The sequence below is a fragment of the Uloborus diversus genome, chromosome 7 (assembly GCF_026930045.1).
Source record: "Uloborus diversus isolate 005 chromosome 7, Udiv.v.3.1, whole genome shotgun sequence".
In the NCBI taxonomy this organism is placed as follows: Eukaryota; Metazoa; Arthropoda; class Arachnida; order Araneae; family Uloboridae; genus Uloborus; species Uloborus diversus.
In genome coordinates, this window is record NC_072737.1 from 98,639,136 (window position 1) to 98,663,443 (window position 24,308).

General features: G+C 36.9%; 1 protein-coding gene across 3 annotated transcripts in view; it reads right to left on the bottom strand.

Annotated features, from left to right (window-relative positions):
* The window catches only part of LOC129225657 (uncharacterized), a 90,588-nt gene that overhangs the window by 34,078 nt on the left and 32,202 nt on the right, over positions 1–24,308 (bottom strand). Inside the window, exon 1 of one of the 3 annotated variants that reach the window (XM_054860133.1) lies at positions 7,986–8,054. The exons of 1 other annotated variant lie outside the window; for it this stretch is intronic. The gene's annotated coding sequence lies outside the window, so the exon portion shown is untranslated. Of the gene's footprint in view, positions 1–7,786; positions 7,953–7,985; positions 8,055–24,308 lie in introns of those variants that run through there. One more of the 3 variants, XM_054860132.1, reaches the window with a different exon arrangement.

A 24,308-nucleotide genomic window follows, 5' to 3' on the forward strand; every position in this document is an offset into this window, starting at 1 on the left:
TATGTTATGTATTTTTATAATTCAACGTAAATTTTTGTTTCAGGGACATCATTTAAGGGGGTAAGTGGGGTCAATTTCTCCCCTCCCTGGCTTTGGAAAATTAATGCTTGACCATACAAGTTTGTGCGGTTTTTGTTGTTTTCAGATAAAATTTGCATTCAGCATACATCCTTCGCTAGTCCCCCCCGGGGGAAAATTGAAATGACGTGCCAGTTTTAATTTTAATCAAGCAATAAAAACGAATGTTGTTTTACTAGTTTGATGAATTTTAATCTCCTTGTTCCAAAATTTTTGACACGAAAAAAAGGAAAAATCCGTGCATGGTAAACATAAGATTTTTATCAAAAACAAAGATCGGTTACTAATGTTTCTCTGTGCATGTGAAAGGGAAGGCATGAAGTTCCTCTGAATCTTCACCATACAACAAAAATATTCATTCGGAAATTGTTCACAAAATTGAAAATGAGAGGGAGCACCTGGCATCAAATGCCTGCATATATCTCTTTCTCTCCCCCCTCTCTTTGATCATGCGCCCTGAATACAATAACTTACAGTAGATACGTCGCAATGGTATAATGGCCGCACCCCTAAAAGAGTAAGAGTCGGTCAAAAAAATTTTAAATGTTCAGAAATGCCGCATTACCATAAACGCAGAACATAAAAATGATGAGCAACTCCTCGATATTGATAATATATCAGAGTAGAAAATACCCACTAAAAAAAAATACATTACATATTTGCTTGTGGCTCCATCCCCCCAATTTTTAAAAATGGGAAGAAATAAAAACGGAATCTCGCATTTAATTTGATTTCCGATTTTTCTCCAAAATCGGGAACGTTTTGACCATACAAGTTGTCTTTTTTTTTTTTTTGCAAATACTCTTTGCAAAGAAAGAAAATGAAACTTTATAAATTTATAATCATTTTTCCGATTTAGAATGAACAATAATCATATTTACGTATGAAAAAATTTAGTTTCCGCGATTATTTTTGAAGTGGTCCATTTTTACGAATTTCTGTTATCTGTGGCTTTTATTTTGTAACTAGTGGTACCCGCACGGCTTCGCCCGTAATAGAAAAATTAAAAGGTCTTTTGGTTCGCCTGTATTTACAAATAATGTATTGTGAATTTTCTCGTCAATTGGCTTGTACTCATGTTACGGTTACATGTTATGATAATTTCGTATCTCGCCAATTGGCTTGTGCCCATGTTACGGTTACACGTTATGATAATTTCGTAATTTATGATAGTTTTTTTTCTTAAAATTGGAATAAAAAAAGAACCACATCGAATTTTCGAAACATCGCTTCGAGGTGCACACCCCATGCTACATACTAACTTCGTGCCAAATTTCATAAAAATCGGCCGAACGGTTTAGGCGCTATGCACGTCACAGACATCCTACAGATATCCTACAGACATCCAGACATCCAGGCATCCTCCGGACAGAGAGACATTCAGCTTTATTATTAGTAAAGATAACATTAATAAAATATGTACAGTGTACAGGTTTTTCATTTTTTCGCTTCCTTACGTTCCCTTTACAGTTTTACATTGCCTTTCTGTTTAAATAGAGCTCCATTTCACTTGTAATCATATGTACGAAAAATTGGCAAAAAAGGAAATTCGGCTTTTCCCTCACTTTTTGAACAGTCGGCCGTTTACTTTTAGTTAAAGTTTCTAATTGACGAGTAAATAATATATAATTGCATCAGAATATGCCAGTATCTATTTCTTTATTGTTTTGTTAAAACAGTAGGACTGAAGTCGGGACGATAAAAAGAAAATTCGATCATAAACGCCGCAACGGCAAGTCACTTACGAAAATTTAATTTTTAAGCACGCAGACGCCGCGGCGTTCCTTCCAGAAATTACTGTAGTCAGTCAATGAAAAGCTCAGGATCCGCTTGTTTCTTTTGCTTTTCAAAATTGAAACATGCAGAAAATTATCGGTGCGGCATTGTAAAAATAAGAAAAAATGCACAATTAGAAGTGCTATACTAAAGAAAGAAAAAGTAGGAAAAAAAAGGAAAAAGTAGAAAAATAAGGAGAGAGCTCTAAAAAGTAGGAAAAAGGGGTCTGCTTTCTAGAAGAGACAGTACCGAATTCAATCTCTCAATGAAAAAATTGACTTTAAAAGCACGAATTAACAGAATATCAATAAATAAAAGCAATCGAAAGAATATAAAATGATGCAGTGAAATCTCTCCGAGCGGCCACTTGTCTTAAGCGGCCACCCTTCTTAACGGCCACTTTTTTTGCGGCACGGATTTTTTAGACCATAGATTTAATGTTGAAAACACCCCTAGCAACGGCCACCCAACCCTTCTGAACGGCCGCCGAGTGGATGCACCCATTCCAAATTTCAGGAAAATCTATTCACTTTCTGCTTCTAATCTGCAGCTTTTCAGTTCTAAGTGGAGAATTCTTATTGGCCTTTAAAGAATTCCGATAATTTTGGAGCAAAAATGTCACTCATTTTTATTTTATTAGTTGGTCAGTGTGTACGTGTAATCTGGGTTGCAAACAACACTGTCGGAGATCATTTTCTGAATCTCGAACTACGTACTGAAATTCGAAGCAATATGAACGCGAAAAATCGACGAGAGAACTAATAGAGTATGATTTCAAATTCTTTCCAGCACGAAACAGCAATGGAGAGCTTTGATAAATACACTGCCGACTGAGAGAAACGTTTTCTGGTTAACGAGTCAGCGAAAATAAGAATTTTTCAATATAATCTAATATTAGTTTGGGATTGGTTTAAATTAACTAATCAGTTCGCTGTGTGTAACTAACGTCTTTTGAGCAAATGCATTTTTATGCCTTTCAGGCAGATTTTGGAGATAATAAATAAAGTAATCGGAAATTCAGATGCAATGACAAATAAATTAATTTGTTCGGAAGAGAAATTATTTTTGCAACAAGCATCTCATAACAGGCAAAATAACAGGATTTATGCAACATCAATGCAGAATATCAGTTCAACTAAAAGAATTGTTCAGAGGTTCCAGAAACCATTTTCAGTAATAGTTTGGGTTGCTATAAGCAAGTGAGGAAAACTGCTCATTTTTATTGAAAAAGGTGTGAAAATTGACAAAATTTATTATTTACAAAAAGTATTGATCTCACATGATTAAAGAAGCCCAAAAATTATTTAAAAAGGATTCATTCACATTTCAGCAAGATTCGGCACCCGCCACAAAGCAAAGATTGTTCAACAATGGGGCAAACAGAATTGTCCATCCTTTATTTCCATAGAAGAAGGGCCTGCATCCAGTCCAGATCTCAATCCTCTGGACTGGTAAAATATGGAATGAAATTCCATGTTCTGTAGTGCATGCTGCTGCAGAAACCTTTCCAAAAAGTTTGTCATTCGTGGTTACAGTTAAAGGCGCGAGAATAGAAACCATTACTTAAACATTGATCAACAATGACGTTACTTTTATTTAACATTTATTTAATCACTATAAAAAAACTTGTACTACAGTAATAAAATTTTTTTGAACCGTCAGTTATTTGTGGGCACCCTGTATATTACCGTTTCTTACATAAAGAGCTGAATTTTTACCGTATTTCAAAAAAAGTTGCATTATTCAACATAAAATACTGTTTCGATGCACAAACTCAATGATCAATGGGAGAGAGAGACATAAAAATGAAACAGTACGGTACGTACGGTATGTAGTACTAATAATAAAGCCTTGCACTATAATAGTACTATACAATAGATAAAATAAGTTACATTTATAACTTCAAAATTGAAGATTATGATTTATCCTATACGCAATCTGATTGTTATTCTAATATATTTTTAAATACAAAAGCTTCGCATTTACTATTATAACATTTACATCCATGGTAACACCCCTCTGGGACCCCCTGGACTTAAACGGATTGCCTTCTCTTGACTTTTAATTATACGTATGAAAGATTCTCCCCATATCTAATTGTCGTGCTACCTTCGACCCACTTTCGAGTTGTTCAAGCATATCAAGAATCTTCACCTTTTCTTAAATTGTCGCAAACTTTCGCTTTTTGTTTTCATCTTAAAAATTTTAGATGAAACAGCGTGTCTAGAAGCCACAATATTTCATCACCTTTCATATTTAGAATAAATAAATGAAAAATGAGGAGTGGTGATACATACACACTAACAATGCTATGTTTATAGTGCGGTACGTGGGAGTATGCGCAGTCAGTGATGCTGAAAGGATGAAAGTACATTCACTATTAATGTTTAGCAGTCAATAACAAAGCTGCAGCTTAGCATCACGATTCCTTTCCAAATATTTTCGTGTTGAGAGCGAGGAATTCGCTTTAGCTCTAAAATTCGGTGCTCCTGAAAAACTTCCGTTATAGCCATTTCGCGTAAGTCGGATCGCATTGTAGGGGAGTCGACTGTATTTGCAAAATAGAGTCACTATTTTCTACACACTGATCTTCAATCGCGTGGTGTATGCTAACTTTGCTCTATTAATTTACTGCTATTTTTTTACTTATGTGACTAACTTGATATCGGTTCTAATTTTATCATGTGTAGTCAAATTGCTTACACGTTTTTTTTTTTTAAATTATTTTCCAGAGTAGGTAGCTAAATTTTAAAAACGGGACATTTCTGCGTCCCGACACTATGTGCGGCGACAATGGGGCAGGCTTCATGAAAACTACGGGAAGTTATAGTCACCTTAGTTACGAAATGGATGTACTGTTAAGCATAGACAGGGATTCTCAACTGTAGGAAAAAATTTGACTTGTCTTCTGAGTTTCTTAGATGTCCATTTAATTTTTTTAAAATACAAAATAAGCAAAATAATAACATTTTTGCGATATTTTTACGCTAATTTTGTGATTATTTTTCACTTATTCTAGTTATTTTTTTTCAAATGTTTATTTCAAGGATGAATACAAGGGCGGGGGATGAAGTGATCAGCTTTCCCGTGAGGAGACCTGCACAGGCAATTTTTCCAAAATGAAGTTCTAAAACGCAAGTGTAAACCAGATTTGAAGGGGTTAAATTTCCCTCTCTGGAACTTTTCGGAACTGAAGTTTCAAAAAGGTAATTTTAGACGATCCTTGGCGATGTTGGAAGGAAGCGTTTGGAGGCCTTCCGTCGGTCAAGAAATAAACTCCAGGGGTATTTTTGCGGGCTTTCGAACGTCGCTAAAATAGAACTGATCGGATCATTATTTCGGGTAGAAAGAGCCATTTAATGTCATTTTCGGGCCCTAAAAGTAAAGTTCGAAAGGTTCGGTACTTTTATGGCGTTCGAAAAAATCCCTACGTTCTTTCTTGGATGCTCAAATACCTCCCTGCCAATTTTGGTAGAGATACGATGTAAACAGGATTTGTGTAAGGAACATAGACACATATATACACGCACACACATATATTCTTCATTTTATTGATATAGATTTTTTTTATTATGATTTTTTTAATAACATTTTTAAAAACGTGCTTATTTTAACGAACAATCCTTATTTTTATTGAAAAGGATTTAAATTAAAATCTATAGTGTTTAATTATGGAAAAATATCTTATTTGCACTTTGAGTCAAGAAGGGAAACTTCCTCGATCTTTAAAAAAATCTCTCTAAGGCTTTTTCTGGTTTCTGTTAAGCTAAGTGTTTAGTTTTCAAATCTGCCAAAATACACAGTTCAGTCACATTAATGTGACCATCTGTCAAAAGCCAGAATAACCACCTTTCGCAGTGCGGGCTGTTGCGAGACGTGCAGGAAGAGAGTCACTTAGGTCCTTGAAGGTGTTCCCTGGCATGTTGAGCCATGCCGACTCTAATGCCGTGGCCAGCTGCGCTAGATTACGCGGTTGAGGATCCATGGCGCGAACAACTCGATCGAGATGGTCCCACAGATGCTCGATTGGGTTTAAGTCAGGTGAGTTTGCTGGCCAGAGGAGGACGGTAAACTCATCCTGGTGCTCTTCGAACCACGCACGTACACTTGCAGCTGTATGGCACTTCGCATTGTCCTGCTGGAAGATGCCATGATCCTGAGGAAAAACAATGCGCATGTAGGGGTGGACATGGTCCGCAAGGATAGATGCGTATTTGTATTGATCCATCGTGCCTTCCACAATGATCAGTGAACCCAGAGAATGCCAGGAAAACATTCCCCAGACCATAATGCTCCCGCCTCCAGCTTGGACCATTCCAGCAATGGTTGCAGGGTGCTTCCTTTCAGAGGTTTCACGCCTTATACGCCAACGTCCATCTGTCCGATGGAGCATAAAACGCGATTCATCTGAAAACACTACTGTCGCCACTCAGTGGACGTCCAGCTGCTGTACTGGCGTGCGAATTCTAGCCTTTGTCGTCGATGAACAGCAGTCAGCATAGGTGCACGAACCAGGCGTCTGCTTCGGAGGCCCAGACGCAGCAACGTTCGCTGAATAGTAGTTTGGGAGACACTTTTGGTAGCCTCTTGGTTCATTTTGGTGGTCAGTTGCTCAACGGTAGCCCGTCTATCTGCCCGAACGCATCTCCGCAACCGTCGTTCGCCTCTGTCATCTATGGCCCGTGGTGCACCACATTTGCCACGTCGCTGATTTTGGACAGTCCCATTTTGCCATGCACGGTACACTTTTACCACGGCGGCACGCGAACAGTTCACAAACTCAGCCGTTTCGGAAATGCTTCCACCCTTGGCCCGACAGTCAATGATCATGCCCTTTTGGACGTCGGATAAATCGCTTCGTTTCTGCATTACGCCAACGATTGAAATGTTTTCCGAAGCCCTCACACACCCTTTATATACGCTCAACTGCACTGTGCTGCCACCTGCCTTCTGTGATTGGTTATTTAACTCTGACGTGGAAAGTACGTGGTGGTCACAATAATGTGACTGGACTGCGTATGAAGAGATCTTTAAAAAAAAAAAAAAAATTCGAATTTTCAGAATTAATTTAATTCTGAAATCTTGAATTCAAATTATGCTTTTCGCAATCACGAGTTGCGACAGGGCCCTGCTCATTAGGGGCTACTGTTTCCCTAGAAACAGCTCCTGCCGCACCCCCAAGCCTACCCCTCCTCCTGGGCGGTTACGTGTGTATAGTTGTGTGTGTGTGCAGGCGTGTGTGTGTGTGTGTGTGTGTGCAGGCGTGTGTGTGTGTGTGTGTGTGTGCAGGCGTGTGTGTGTGTGTAGGCGCGCGTGCATGTGTAGGCTTGTGTGTGTATGCACGTAGGCGTGTGTGTATGTGTGTAAAGGCTTGTGTGTATGAGCTTGTGTGTGTGTATATGAGCGTGTGTGTGTGTATGGGCGTGTGTGTGTGTGTAAGACATGGACGCCTCCGACCAGAAGAAACGGATACCAGGAGGCAGTGCTCGGAGCCGCGCCTGCAGAGGTCGCTATGCTGGTGTCCCTGATCCAAGCTGAAAAAGGAACCAAACGCCACGGACGGTCAAATAAAAGCAATAAGCAATCGTGATTGCTCAAAAAAAAAAAAAAATACTTCGCCAAAGCAGACGTTAACTGTAAATACAAAAGCAAACTAAATGACCTTTTGATATTCTACTACGGGCAAAGCCGTGCGGGTACCGCTAGTTAATTTCATAAGCAATGAAAAAAGTATCATTTCAAATGTTAACCTCTAAAATTTTGTAACAAATTTAAAAGATTGCTGCAATTGTTTACATTTTATTCATAAGTAGTTAGAACATGATGTGGATGAAAAATAGAGTCGACGGTTTAGGGGACTCGACACCCATTACCCCACCCCTATATCAGCCCCCTACCATGACATAAGGTACATAAAAATTAAATTACTTACAGCTGCAGGACGGAATAGCACATAAACATGACTTTCGTCACCAAAACACTTAGAAATAATTCGAGCTTTCAGTGAAATCACAAGTAATATTTCCACAATGCACAATCCCGGGGTTTACATTCCACAACAGCAAATGGTGCACACACACACAGCACGCCGATCTATTATAACCAGGAAAAAAAGCGGTGAAAATGCTCACCTGATTTTCTGAGACTTCGTTGCGTTACCCACAATTCGGATTGACCTATTTTCCTTAATTAAGTTCGATAAGTGTATTGTGCGGAGAGTGAGAGAGAGAGAAAAAAAAACAGGTTCTGAAATTTAATCACGTGACTTGATATTACCTGGTGATGAGCTGTCACACTGTGGGAAAATTCTAGATGACGAAATTGAAATTTAGGAACAATGTTGTAGAACTGTCATAAAAACGCGCTCAAGGTTTGTTCATTTATGAAAACGGAAATTTGATTTCTGGGAAAGCACGTGTTCGTCTCATTTTCATTCATCCATTTTTCTCTTTTTAATTCATTCATTTCTTAGAAATTCAGTCAACCAAGATGTTACAGATGGAAATTTTATGCGAAACTCATGCGTTGCTGGATATTTCCCACCATTTTATTCCTCTCTCATTAGTATACAACAAATAAAATTTTTTGAAGCCATAGTAATCTGATGAAGTGTTGTTAAAAATAAATAATATTAACAAAATAAGCAAGTTAAAACAACCTTTTTAAATGCAAAATTTCAATGTAATCTTAGCCCTTACGGCTCTGCAAGTTGGTACAAGTTATTTTAAAACCCGGGGAAGGGGTGCTTTTTGTTCCAAAGAGAGCTCATAATGCGTTTTTAATCTGTTTCTTTTTAAATGAGGATTTAAATATTTGCGAATCGAATATGATTGCGAAGCAATCTTCTGGGGTTGGTGAGCGTTAACGAGCACAGAGCAGAGCCCCCTAGTGTTAAAAATATTAGAGAGTTTTTAAATAAATATTATTCAATGCTAAATTGTGCATAAAGACGATTATATAATTTGTCCATGCTATTGGGAATAATTTTTCAGTCTTGATCTAGATTTAGTCTTTTGTCAATATGGACAAAAGATTCGAATATAAAAAATAACTTTTTTGTAAATTATACACCGTTTGATATAATTATTTTAAATACAATTGATATAATAATTTTCAACAATTTATGACAACTTTTTAAGTAAGGTTAGTCTTCGTCTTCATTCACAACGACATTGACTTTTTCATCAATGAAGAGACGTATTTCGGCAGGCTTTACTTTTTTGCCTGATATCGAGCATGAGACAGAAAGTATGTCAAAATCAAATGTTTCAAGCTGTATCATACTAAACTGAGATGGTGAATGAAGATGGAACGATTATCGAAACTATTATGTCAAAATCACACCTAATATTATAAAACTTGAAGTGAGATTGCGACATATTAAGTCAAAAACATATCGTTGCTTTCTTGATTATCAGTCAGATAAGAATGGCATCACTGGGATTACTCGATATTGTTGTGACAGTGCTAATAGTCTAAGAGCCCAGAGCTGCCATACCTTACTTATTTTCTAAGTAACAGAATGTGTAGGACAGAATAGAGTTAGCATTGTACTATGAACATACGCATGTTTATTGGGCCGAAGGCCAATTTGCAGGTACTGGGAACTGAATGTACGCAAAAACAGTCATAACCTTGATTAATTTCTAAGTCTCAATTTTTATATTATGATACTCAGGGAACTATTCCAATGCATTTTGTAAGCAGACAGATCAATCGTATGGGCCAAACATCCCGCCAGACACAGTCGCTGTGAGTACGAACGTGACGTTATTATTCTTGCGCTTAAGCAGTGGAAAATATCGTCTGCTTTCAAAAAGCAATATTGTTAAAGCAGAAAATTTAGAAAAAAGAACATGAAATAGGATTTTAGTGAAATCCCGATTTTACGTTTCCCGAATCTGCGTTTTCCCCACATTTCACGTTTTTTCATCAGGTCCCAGTTATCAGGTCCCCAAGTATGCCTTCTAATTCAGACCGAGGGCTATTTTTTAGGTACTGACGCAAAAACAGTGAGACACGTCCGTGGGTACTAATGGCTGCCAGTAGCACAACCTTACTTATTTTCTAAGTCTAAATTTTTACATTATGATACTCAGGAAACTATTTCAATGCATTTTGTAAGCAGCCAGATAAAAGTAATAATAAAATAATAATAAGTACATAATAAGTAAAGTTATCACTGTTTTTGCTTACTTTCAGGACCCAGTACCTGCTAACTGGGACTTTATGAAAAAACGTGAAATTTGGGAAAAATGTTAACTCCGGGGACGTAAGATCGGAGTCTCACTGAAATCCTGTTTCATGCTCTTTTTACTAGGTTTTCTGTTTTAACAGTATTGCTTTTTGAAAGCAGACGATGTTTTTCATTGCTTAAGCCCAGGTTTCCCAGAAGCGGAATCGCATATCTTCGGCGTCGCTCCTCGCCGTGACGCTGAAATCAAAGTCAAGTGATTCCGGCTTAGCCATTCACGACGTCGATTTAGCTCGGGCGCGCAGAAGAATCAAGTTTTCCCCTCGGCGAGGAGCGACACCGAGAATCGACGATTTGCTCCTAGGAAACCAAGGCTTTAAGCGCAAGAACAATAACGTCGCGCTCGTACTCACAGCGACGTTTTAACTGCGGCGGGATGTTTGGCCGCCATACGATTGGTCTGGCAGCTTACAAAATGTTTTGGAATAGCTCCCTGAGTATCATAATATAAAAATTGAGTCTTGAAAATAAGTAAGGTTGTGCCACTAGCAGCCCTTAGTGCCCACGGGACGTGTCTGGCAGTTTGGCTGTGAACTATTGACAATATTCTGTAAAATATATGACAAAATCAGCACTCAGAAAATAAGTAAAGTTATCACTGTTTTTGCGTACATTCAGTACCCAGTACCTGAAAATTGGTCCTCGGTCTAAGTTAGTAGGCATTACTGGGGGACCTGATAACTGGAACCTGATGAAAAAACGTGAAATGTGGAGAAAACGTAGATTCAGGGGACGTAAAATCGGGGTTTCACTGAAATCCCATTTCATGTTCTTTTTACCAGGTTTTCTGCTTCAACAATATTGCTTTTTGAAAGCAGACGATATTTTTCAGTGCTTAGAAGGTACTCACAGCGACGTTTTAACTGCGTCTGGCGGGATGTTTGGCCCATGCGATTGGTCTGGCAGCTTATAAAATGTTTTGGAATAGCTCCCTGAGTATCATATATAAAAATTGAGACCAAGAAAATAAGTAAGGTTATCACATTTTTTTGCGTACATTAAATACGCAGCACCTGCGAATTGGCCCTCGGTCCAAGTTAATAGACTCGCGTATGTTCAAAGTACATGCTAACTCCATTCTGTTCTACACATTTTGTTACTTAGAAAATAAGTAAGGTCTGGCGGCCCTGGGCGCTCCGACTATAATGGTAGGTGCACTGTCGAATGTTGCTCACACATTGCTGCGATCATACGTTTTCTGTCTCATACTCGATATATGTTATAAGAAATTATTCCCAGTGTATTGTTTATAAACTTGGAGAAGTACCATTGCAACGCAGGTTTTTCCACACGCGATTGGTCAGAAAACCCAATTCCCACTTCCAGAAAGACTTAATATCTTGAGGAGAAAAAGAAAATCCTCGAATGCATTTTAAAACTGAATAACGTAAGTTGACACAATAACCTGTGCAAAACTTTCTACTAAGTTCAACGGCACCCCGAGGCGATAGAACGTCAGAAAGGTATGAGTTGAGCGGCCAACTTTTCTATGCGCAGAAGTTTTTACGGGGTTTTCTCTCTTGACACGAATAAATATGACAGATCAGAATCCGGTTTTTCAGAGACAACAGACGATTAAAAGAGTTACACAGTTTTTCTTTCTCCCATGAAAGAGCATACACACCATATTTTTTTTTCTTTCTTTGTTATTATTTAATTATATTCGAAGGCACTAGGGATAAGTCAAAAGATGGCAAGCACTTCCGATTTCAACATGGATTACATCAAATGCTACTAAGAGGAATATTCTCAAAAAAATAAATAAATAAATAAAAAATGTAAACTGTCGGCTTTGAGAATTGAGCAACAAAGCAATCAAAATATAATATTGCTTCGTCCTCTTTTCCCTGTTAACAACAGTTTATTCATTACTTGTGGTAGTAAATAGTTCCTTGACGCAACCACGGATAATTGTATTTTTCGTTGTCTAATTTCCTACGATTCTACAGAAACTCTGCGCTCTGTTTCGCAGGATCATCCAAAAAGAAATTCTGTGTACTAAGGCTACTAACTTTTTCGAGACCGTTTTGATGAGTTTCCCAAAGCCGTAATTCTCGAAGAAGGTGTACCGAAAAACCCCGAAACGTGTGCATGCAATACTTTTGAAAAAATTTTTACTTGAAAAACCAAACCCCGTGGAGCGACAGCCCGAAAGAGCCAAGGCCTACTGTGCCCATGCCTATCTCTGTATCTTCCGGTTAGGTGGATTTCACTTGATTAAATTGATAAAATTGCAAGGGCGGATCCGGGAAATGTTCAAGGAGGGGGCGATTCTTTACTCTGTTTACTTTTTAAAACTTTTAATTTTAAAAAATTACTGAAGGAGTAGGAGTGTACTGAACACCTTCGCTTACCTTTGCGTAATCAAAGGGGTCCTACAGTACAGTTGTGTTTCTCTCGAAAAATATTCAGGGGAAGACCTATCTCTAATATCATCAAAGATCGTCTGAAATTGAAGTTTTGGAACTTCGATTTCGAAAAAAATCCAATGGAAAGTTTTGGTCCTTATCTCCAGAGAAATAAGAGATCGGCTACAATTGCGTTTTCAAGACTTCAACTCCGTGAGAATTCCGGGGAAGAGCTCCCTTTCTCCTAACACGAACGAAGATGATGCGAAGTTGCCGTTTTTGGAGCTTAAATATCGAAAATATACCTGAAGAAGGTTCCTGTATCTTGCTCAAGGAGGGGGCGACCGTCCCCATCGTACCTCCCTTGTATGTCCTTGTAAAATTGCATTATAAATTTTATCATTTATCAAGATTTTAAATGTTGAAATGTGCATAAAATGATTTGGAGCATTCCTCTAAACAAAAAAAAAAAGGTTAAAATTAAAGGAAAATTTCTTTGTTCAAAGTCAAATAAATTGTAGGAGAATATCCATTTGTAGGGTTGGCACGTTTTTGCCAACGATTTAAAAAAACATGGAAAAACTGGTAAAAAACGTCCTGGCAAAAACACTTTTACCAATGTTAACAAAGTGGCAAAAATAGATGAGCTTTATTTACGGTGATCGGATATAGATAGTATAAATTAAAAAGCCTTTAACTAAAACTATGACAACAAAACATTAGAAAGTAGAGTAAATAACAGCTAATAAAATAAAAAAAGTTATAATATTTCATTTTTTATAATGAACAAAAAAGTACTACGCATGTACTGCGTAACTATTTGTGTAAAGTAAAGGATAGCTATCAATGAGAAAACTTGCATCTCAGTTAATACTATTTACCGAGCGATAAAATTATTCGTTAAATTATAAATCCACCAATTGTCTGTTGCGTCAGTCCCATATTCTTTCTTTTAAAGCTTACAAGTATTTTGCTAGCTATTAAAAACTCATAATCACAAATTTTACAGACAATCTGTGAGAAATTCTGAAACTGCGAGGGGCTTTGAATATACATGAAACTTAGAGAAATTATTCTACACTTTTTAGTTCTTTTCAAAAACAATACGGTAAATTTAAAGTTTTTTTTTTTTAAATTTCATTTAGAATTTTCTGCTTTTTAATGTTGTATGTTAGAAATTTTTCATTCGATTTCATACGCTTCGACCAAAAAAAAGCAAATTCTTCGAAAGAAAGATCAAAAATCGGAGACAAGTTAAAATATGAAAAGCAGAAGATTTTTTTTTTTTTTTTTTAAATCTATACCAGCTGAAGAATTTGTTTGAACTCGCTGATCTCAGGAACTACTGGTTCGAATTGAAAAATTATTTTTGTGTTAAATAGTCCGTTTATTGAGGAATGCCATAGGATATATAACATCACACATCACGCTATGATTAATAGGAGTGAAGCAACAACAAATTGAAAACTAGTATGTTGTGGCCATCACGAAACTTTCTTCTATATCTTTCTTGTGAATTCTGATCAATCCCTATGCTTGAAGAGAATGCAATATTCCCAGCAACAAAAAAAAAAAACACTGACGGCCGTCCGAGTTCCTGAATTCCCACAAAAGCAAAGCAAAGAACGACTTGAAAGTTATTTTAAAAGCCTTGCTTGAATTAATTAGATGTTTTATTTGTTAACAAACATAAAATGGCAACAGTTATTAATTTTAAATCATTGCGATAACATTTCCGATTATTTCCCAAAAATTAAAATCACGTGAAATAAGCAGACGACAGTATTCGCAACTCCAACGAACTATAGGGGGCACTGCAGTCACTGTTTAATGGCGGAATTGAAAACTAAAACAAACGCATGTGGTAGCGAAGAAAATGCTAAAAGTGTTGTGATTTTTGTTCGTATGAATGATTTTTTCGCTTTATTCGTTTGAAAAGATTTTTCAAAGTCTTGTGGATATTCTGACCCATATAGAAAGAGATTAGAAACCAAAAAGTATTACGAAAGTAAACAATTAATGTAGAACACACAGTAAGTTGTTCTGAAGCAGCCATTTTCACGATGTTGAATTCGGAATTCATAAATTTTTGGTTCGCTTCGAACGGCATTTTCATTTTGTACCGTTTTTTCTATACATTAGTACATATTAAGTTCAGTTTCGTGACATTTCCGGCATTTGTTGACATTTTTGTCACATAGTGCACATACGTGGCAGACTGTCAAGAGTAACGTTTAACACTAGATAATTTATTTCTATGACTATATGATTGGATATCCAAAGAAATCATGCATTTAATTCATTCGTCATGGAAATAATTTACCTGATATGCGAAATCTTGTCAAGATACATTATTCTTTCACATAATTTTAAAACCATAACACTATAAACAGATTTTTGGCGAACTTTTATTTTTTATTGTTCAAATTCTTAACGTTCTTTCTGGATTTTTCAATCTGTTCTGAGATAAATATTTTCAAGAAAATTTATTTGCATACTGTCTATTTCAGTAGGATACTGTAGTAACAAATTTTATTTAAATCATTTATGTGGAATTAGGTTAAAGAAAAGTGTCCAGTCAATGTTGTTAAGTTCGTTTTTTTTTCATCGAATTGAAAAACTGATATTTATTCAAATTCACTCAGAACAAAATAAATAAAATGTGTACTCACAGTTTATATATGGTGGTAGTTTTCTTTTCAGTTGATTGACCATTATTTCTTTTTACTTATCGAATTCTGTAATCTTACTATCATTTTATTCCACTCATGATAAAAATTAAAAATGGTTTAACTAAAAACGCGAAAACTCGCCAAGGCTACTTTGCTCGCACAATACTAAAACTACTATAACCCTAAACAAATTTGGCGAAACCTTTCAGCTGAGAATAAAAGGAATAAAGTAAATTCTTTCTCGGTTATTCATTTTGTTCTACGATAATATATTCAAGAAAATATTTTGCATACTGTCCATTCCAACTAAATGCTGCTGCAAAATATGATTAGTTAAATTAATTTAAGATTAAAAAAAACTCATATTCTTACAAATTCATACAAAACAATAAAAATTTTTACCTGGTATAACGTTATCCAATTTTGTTAATCCAGAGTTTTCTTGTTTACGCTTCCACCATTTAATACTTTTTTGAAAGAAATAAGAAAAACTAACATTATTTTGAGAAGCTCGAGAATACTACTAAGGGACGAATTAATTTCTGTAGCTGAAAGCAAACTAAGACACATCGATTGCGTTAATAAATACTCAGAACAAACTGCCTGTGTTTACGTCAACAGACACACGTGATGCGCAACGTGGCAATGTTTTAGGTGCAGACGCAGTTTTATAAATCACCGCAAGGTAGCGTATTCGAGCGCTGGAGTTCCGAATTAGAATTTATCTTTCTTATTGTTGCATTTATAAAGCTATTTTTATTTACACAAAAAAAAATCAGCCCCCCATGGAGCGATTGGCGCCAAAATTGAAACAACGCCTATTTACAAATAGATTCACATTTATTCCAAATTTCATCCAGAACGTAGCATTACTTCTTGAGATATGGCACTCACAATGAAAAAAAAGAACATTCGATTGCGCCACCCCCTTTTCAGCTTTTGACACCGAAATAAAATCAGCTCTTTTTACTTATACCCACTAAGGGCTACTTGCCGATAAATTTTTCTTTCATTCCGTTCATTATTTCTTGAGATACAGCAATCACAATTGACGACAAAAAAAACGTTCTATAGCTCAACCCCCGTTTGAGTTAGACACCAAAATTGAATCAGCACCTGCTCCTGTTAATGGCAACATATGGACCAAATTTTGTTTGATTCTGCCAGTTACTTCCTGAGGAATAGCAAGCACGCGTAACTCAAAAAACGTCCCATTGCTCCACCTCCCTTGGAGGAATTCGCGCCAAAAACCAATGGGCACAAGTTCACATAGGGGCACATATGTGTACCAAATTTCGTTCGATTTCATGCGGTAGTTTTTGCTGTAGCGCGGCTACAAAAAACTGGTCACACACAGACGTGACACACACACACACATACACACAGACAGACAGACATTTTCCAAAAATAGTCGAAATGGACTCAGCACACCTCAAAACGTTCGAATCCGTCAAAATTCGAAATTCGAAAATTTGCACGAATCCAATACTTTCTTCTATGTATTAGATATAGAAGAAAGTAAAAATCAATAATAATCATGATGCATTTTTTGCTGCATTCAACAGCTCGATTTTTTGTAGCCCAAATAGCTCTGTAGGTAAAGTACTGGGCTAGCAACCCTAGGGCCTCGGGTTCGAACCCGGCTGCGGGTGGGAAGATTTTCAGCAATTATTACCCCCGGCTCATTTAAAAATTAATAAATTTATAAATCAAGGGTTTTCACTTATTTTTTATTGTCTTTTTTTTTTTTCGATTTTCTTATTTAGTGGAAAACATCGATGTGCATAAGGGTGTGTAATTTTTTCTTTTACATACCATATATCACTAGCTGCGTAGCCCCGCTTTACCCAGTCTACCATAATAAAAATTTGGTCGAGCGATTTATGCTCAACAATCTGGCTAAATTTAAAAAAAAAAAAAACATAATGCAAAATTTTTTTATCTCCCAAACAATGACGACATAAAATACTTCCAAGAAATGAAAATGAGAAAGATGGATTTAAAAATCATAACCATGAAACACTTTAAAATAAGTTAAAGTGAAAATGAGAAAGATGGAAATAAACAATGGATTTAAAAAGCGTAACCATTGAAACGCGAAAATAAAATGGTTAACAACTTGAATGGAGATGAGATTTTTCGAACATGTTTTAACTTTTTTTCCTTTAGAAAAGAAAAATAGATTTTCGACCATTGGTCGAGATAGATCTGGAGTAAAAAATGTCGCTTTAGTTAGAGCATTGAAACAAATTGCGTAATTCTACCCTTTCCAACGATATGTAATATCAATATAAGTTCTTTTTCGCCCCCATGTTCGGAAATTTATGTGAAAACTGGGCCTAAATTAGAATTAAAAAAAGAACTACTCGTCGGATTTTTTTCGAGCTGGCCTGCAAACCCTTCCGGGGCTAAAACGATACTGTGAAAATTTCAGCGAAATCGGCCGGGTAGTTCGAGTTTTGCGCGTTTTACACAAACAGACGCTTTTTGGAAACTTCATTTTACACTATGTAGTGATAGCGTGATGTACTTAAAATAGTTTTTACATTCATTGTTGTCTTATTAACGCGGGTGAACCGAGGGGCACAGCTCAATACAAATAAAGGAAAGTACAGTAGAACCTCGTTTTACGCGGGTTTATTTTACGCAGTTTCGATAATACGTAGTTTAAGATTTGACACCTTTATTTTATTATACGCGGATAAGTTTAGGCTTTACGCGGATGCGGCAATGCAATAAAATTTTCCCCTCTTTTAAAATCCAAACTCCTAAAGATTGCAGATTATCAACGTATAAATGCGTAATCAACTGCATTTTGGCGTGCTAATAATCGAGCTTGGGCCACTGGAGACATATGCTACTGGTTCCAAGCTCTTTCCAGAAATAAAGTTATTAAACTCACCAGTTCAGAACTCACTGGAAGAATAGCTTTTATGAGTGACAAGGAAGCCAAAACCAACGAGGATACCGACGTCGGTGACGCACAACCAAAAACGTTCACATTGAAACTTTTGAGCCATTCCTAAACAGTAGAAATGATCTTTCTTTATTTGTTAGTTAAGGAAGTTTCTATTATGGAAATGACGCGAGTGGTCATGAATGAGTTAATGTTCTGCAAAGAATTACAGAAAAAAATTCTTAATCACTGCCGAAAGACTATTATTGACAGCTCCTCTTAATAAACAGAACGAACACGAAATTTATGTTTTCTTTATACATGTTGTGCATAAAAGTCGATGTAAGTACACATTAAAGTTATTAAACAATTAGTCATCACTAGAATGAAGTATTTTGTTATCTATGGAACCAAACCCCTATTTTAACACTAGTATTAGGTCTCAATTTACGCGGCATTTCCTTGGAAGTAACCCCCGCGTAAAACGAGGGTCTACTGTATAAATGGGGTGGTTTCTTTTAGTCATTGAAATGGATAGAATAAGCAAAAAAAACATGGATCCAGAAAATAAAAAAAAGAAAGGAAACTAATTTGAATTCTGAAATTTTGAATTCAAATTATGTTTTTCGTTCTCCCGATCTGCGACAGGACCCTACTCGTTGGAGTTATTGTTTCTAGAAATGGCTCTTGTCCCTCCAAGCCCTTCCTCCAGGGCGGTTACGTGTGCATAGTTGTGTGTGTGTAAGTAGACCTGTGTGTATGTACGTGGGCGTGTGTGAGTGTATATGTGTGTAGGCTTGTGTGTGTATGCACATGGGCGTGTGTGAGTGTATATGTGTGTAGGCTTGTGTGTGTGTGTAGGCTTGTGTGTGTATGCACATGGGCGTGTGTTGAGTGTATATGTGTGAAGTCGTGTGTGTGTGAGTGTGTGTAGGATATGGACGCCTCCGACCAGGAGAAGGGGATAACTCAGGACCGCGCCTGCAGAGGACGGTGGGTGGTGGTGCTGCAGAGGCTCCTGGTTCCTTCTTAAAAAGGAACCGGACATCAAGGACGCTCAAATGAAAGCAATAAGCAATCGTGATTGCTCAAAAAATAATTTAAAAAAAAAACTGTTGGGAAAATGAAAGTAATTTCTTTTAAATGTCCGATTTTTCAAACAAGGCGTGGTCTTGATGACGTCACAAATGATGCACTTTGTCGCATCTTTCTACTACGTTTCCACGTTATGATAATCAAGCAGCGAATTAAAATTGCGCTCTACGCTTGCTATCAACCATATCGTTGCCAATACACGTGAGTACAGATGCGAATTAAGTATTTTGCACTGTGAATGGCAACACTGAACGGCATTTCATCGTTTGTGAAGTCATGGGCAGAAGCAGTAAACAATGAAAGCGCTCCGATTTAAGTATTTTTTTTTTATTAAACGTAAACAAATTTATCAAACAATGGTCAGATCCTATGTTTTTAAGCACGCTCTTTCAGAAAAAGATACTTTTAAAATTTTGGAAACGACGCCATTGTTTCTCTTTACTATTACTGCCCCAGGCAAAGCTGGGTATGTTAGCTAGTTGAAAATAAAGGTTGTAATAAAGAATCTCACAAGTACCGTGCGAAGGAAGGAAATAAACGGAATTGTTCTTGATTTTAGTCGCTTATTTGCAAATCAGTTGCCACGCTTTTTGCAACCAAAACAAAATAGTCGTTTCGGCTGAAATAATTACCCCCCTCTCGCCTTCTCTTTTTAGTCGCCATTGGAAGTCCTGTGTTTGTGCAAAAGCTAAGTATTCATTTCGGAATCAAAACAGTGGATTAATATCCGCTCAATACGTTTATGATGTAACCATCCGAAAAAGGTCACGCTAATTACCGGCAGCAACGAAACGCCCAACCGTGAACTAGAAAAACCTCTCCTCAAGGTTGGAAGTTCGTGAAAGTAACGTTTGCCTCATTTACAAAATCATTAAATTCAATACAGACGTGTCTCAAACGACGCCGAATTTGAATGAATATAAATCAAGTGCTTTCTACGTAAAACCACTGAATACATCTTGAACATTCTGTCAAGCCAACACGAGCGTAAAATCCCGACAGCGCTAGAAAACCAAATGAAATCGAGAGAAATGAATATTGTTTTCAATCATAACTTCAGGATTCTGTTGCTTGCATGGGCGCCCATATGCAAAATTGTAAGGGGGAGGGGCGGCTCAGATATTTTAACCATGGTTTAGCATGATATTTTCCCATGAACACCATTTCAGGACAGATTAGAGTCATTACAATTGGACATTTTCAATCACTTATTCATTAATGGCTGGAGAAGAAATATTTTTACATTTTTGCAAAGCAAAAAGTACTAAAAACAAGGAAATTCTAATTTCTAAGAGGGGGATTGAGCCCCCCTATATGGGCGCCCTTGGTTGCTTGCACCAAGGGTGCCTACCTAGTGTGTGTGTGGGGGGGGGTCATAGCACAGGACTGCGCTCTTAAAATTTTTAGGAGGGTGGTTTTTTGAAGGGTATTTTTCTCATTGGGAGGAGGGTGCGATAATTAGGTGAGCGCCCTTGCTCTTAGGATAAGAGGCACCTCTGCTTGCACCAGGGGTTCCCAAATTTTTTGATTAGCGGTAACCTTTAAAGATTTTCCCATGGCATCCTAGCACATGTTTATTATATCTGTACCTCAAAGTCAGACAAACGTTAAGTGCAAAAATTGTGATTTTCAGTTTATTAGTGCGTTGTACGTAGAATTCTATTCCGCGTCAAGTTGTATCAACGTAATCCCTAAAAAAAAATATTTTGCAATAATTTACCAGCTCCCCCCCCCCCCCCTGCAACAAAGAGCTGCTACCCAGAAGCCAGCAGTGTGTATTTGCAACGTTAATAAGTCTTAGTGCTAGTTTTTTTTTTTTTTTCAATTTCTTAAGCCGTTGAGTCCTAGGTCTGCGGGTACGCAGATACGGGTACTCTGAGGTACGGATGTTTGAATACATTGAAACCATGAACACTTCGCGGCAGGCCTCCCCCCTCCCGTGTCTCCCTGCGGTTCCCCAGGGTGTCGCGGCTCCCACTTTGGGAATCCATGGCTCACATAATGAATTTTTCTTCACTTTCACACAATCATGAATCAACTGCACGATAAAAAATTACCTATATTATAAAAATCTAATGATGATTTCTCAGCAGTCAATGAAATATAGTATAACTGAAGCATTGCAACGTAGAAAAATCAGCTTGAATTTTACACTCTATAACAAAAACATCGACGCACCAAGAAAGAGTGATCCGATTCAGACAAAAATTGGTGGATAGGAAGACAATGCACAGAATTGTAAATGATTAAATTCTCAGAACAATTGAATAATTTATGTCAGAGTTACAGTAACTAGTTCAATAAGGTATTGACCCGCCTCTATCCTGGATACAAGCTGAAGAACGGCGTGGCAAACATCGATAAAGCTCCCAAAGGGTGTCCTGCGGTATTTCCGGCCAAATTCGCTCCAATTGTCGGACGAGGTTATCAACATTCATTGCCAGATGCAATCGCCATCCCATCATATCCCACACATGCTCGATGGGAGAGAGATTTCTGATTTCCCACTCCTTTCTGATTCAAGGAACCCCGTAAAACTTGAATGATCCCCGACTGTTGATCCTTCTATTCTGCTTTTGAATTTATGATTTGTCTTATCTGTGTACGGTTATAAAACTATTTCAAAGGTGTAGTTATTCAGTAGTACTTAATAATATTCTAAACTACTGGGCTTATACATTTTTCTCTTTAGTTTTTTTGGTCTTTGCGCAGTCGGGTGTTTTGTTTTTATTTAATAATTTTTTATTTTTAGAAATAATATTGCTGATAGAAAGCGTGAGAACGATTTTAGCAGGTGCGTTGGACAGGAAGTGGACTGTTCAAACGTTTTGTTAGTAGCCCAAACAAGTTACACAAAACATTACGAATGGATGCATTGGAAAATTGCAAATGAACTGCATTGATTAAAGAAAAATTATGAATAAAGCAGAAAATAAAGAGGTTCGAATGAATATGTTGTACTGCGCTGAGAAAAAAGAAATTTGAGATTGATTGAGAGTTAAAAATTGGAAGATGAATGCAATTTAAAAAAAAAATAGATGTTGTCACAAGTGCATCAATACAATGTTTCAAACTGCTCACAGTTCAAAATAACGGTCGTTCATTTTTTAAGTGAACGAACGGATCCGTTTTTTTAAGGATTCATTCTTTTTGACCCGTTTGTTCATGAACGACACATTCCTAGTTCACATTGACACTTTTGAGCCATTCCTAGACAATAGAAATGATCTTTTTTGATTTGTTAGTGAAGGAAGATTCTATTATGGAAATAACGCAAGTGGGCATGGATGCGTAAAAAAAAAAAATTCTTTATCACTGCCGAAAGACCATCATAGACAGCTCCTTTTAATAAACAGAACACGAAATTAATTTATGTTTTCTTTTAAAGCCTTCTTTTTAAGGCAGGGTTTTGCCGATCTTTATTTTATAGTATTCAGATTTGATATGTTATTTCTTTCGAGTGGGATTATGCAAGTACACATAACAAAAAAAAAAAAAATAAAAAAATGTAAACATTGGGTACGATGCAGATGAGATCAATGACCGATACAATTCGAACTACGTCTGCAACAATGGATTCTGTCACGCAACTGATTCAAACTTCTTGGTCTTTTCCTATTCATCTCTCTTCGCAAACAAAACAGTTTCATCATGTAGTGCAGTTTCCCAAAACATTTTAAGGACAATTAATGAGAAATTATATCACCCACTTTTAAGTTCACGTTTTTAGCCCTAAATATATTACCTTCTTGCATGAATTTCACTTTGGCTGCTAATGAGTCCCCTCTCTCTATCCAACAGAAATTATAATCGTACCAAATTGACACAATTACATTGGTAAACTTACATTTTCTCGTTATTTAATAGAGGAACTAAGTACCACATCAATGCAAGTTTAATGTATCGTCAGAACATGGCCAACAATATAAACTTATCCATTAGACGGCATTTTTAAAACGAGACTAAATTTTCAATGAATTAGGGATGATCGGAGTAGCAAAATAAGGCGAATAAGTCATAGTCCTCAAAAAATTCGCACAATAAAATATTGCCCCCCCCCCCCCAAATCCCTTAAAAAAAGGATGATATTGAAGCCACTCAGTACGATCTTTTTCACTACCTCGTCTCATTAGGTCGCCGACAGGTTCCTAAAAGTGTTGTTCCTTGGGACGTTTGTACCAAGGGCACCCATATAGGGGGGCAAGTGGGGGCCTCGAGCCCCCCTTAGAAATTAGAACTTCCTCGCTTTTAGTACTTTTTTCATTGCAAAAATGTAAAAACACTTCATCTCCAGTTATTAATGAATAAGTTATTAAAAATGTCAAATTTCAATGACTCTAATCTGTTTTGAAATCGGTTTCCATAGGGAAAATATCCTGCTAAACCATGGTTAAAATGCCTGAGCCCCCCCCCCCCTTACAATTTTGAATATAGGAGCCCCTGGTTTGTATTTTGGGACACTGCGAATTTCTAAGAATCTATTTTTGGCAGATATGTTCTTGTAACCGTCACCACTAAATGGTGACATAGTAAAAATCAGCATCAAATGAGTAAAATTGACGATTTTGTGAGAAAAAGAAAATTTTATTACTTCAAAGTAAATCTTTTCTTCATTTTAAATTCATTTTCTGTCTTAGTATTTGTAAATTTAATCAACTGAATTTTATTTTGTTATATAAGAGCAGAATTTTAAATATTTTGCTTATGAGAAAATGATAGTGCATCCTGATTGACCATCATTTCGGTTTTTCTTAAACAACGAGGTGATTGTACCTTGGGACAATCAAACATTTTGTACCTTAGGACACGTTCCAAGGTACAACATATGCACGGTTCTTAGTAATTAAGATATGTTTAGGAAAATGGAAAAATGTTCTAATGTTATGTAGTCTTTTAAACACATTTAATGTTAGCTAATAATTCATAGTTCATTGTTCATGATTTAATTCACTACCATGGGGAATGTTTTTTTTTTCTTTGTTTTCTGATGCTGGCGATGTATCGCCAAGTGACCGCCAAACTATAACACCACTTGAGTTTGCATCGAAATTAACAATGATTTCCCCCAAAAAAGGTGCAAAAGACCCCTTTAGAAACACCCGAATGCAACCAAAAGGTAAGGTGCACAACCAAACCCCGCCAGGAGTCTACGTACCAAATTTTAACTTTCTAGGACATACCGTTCTTGA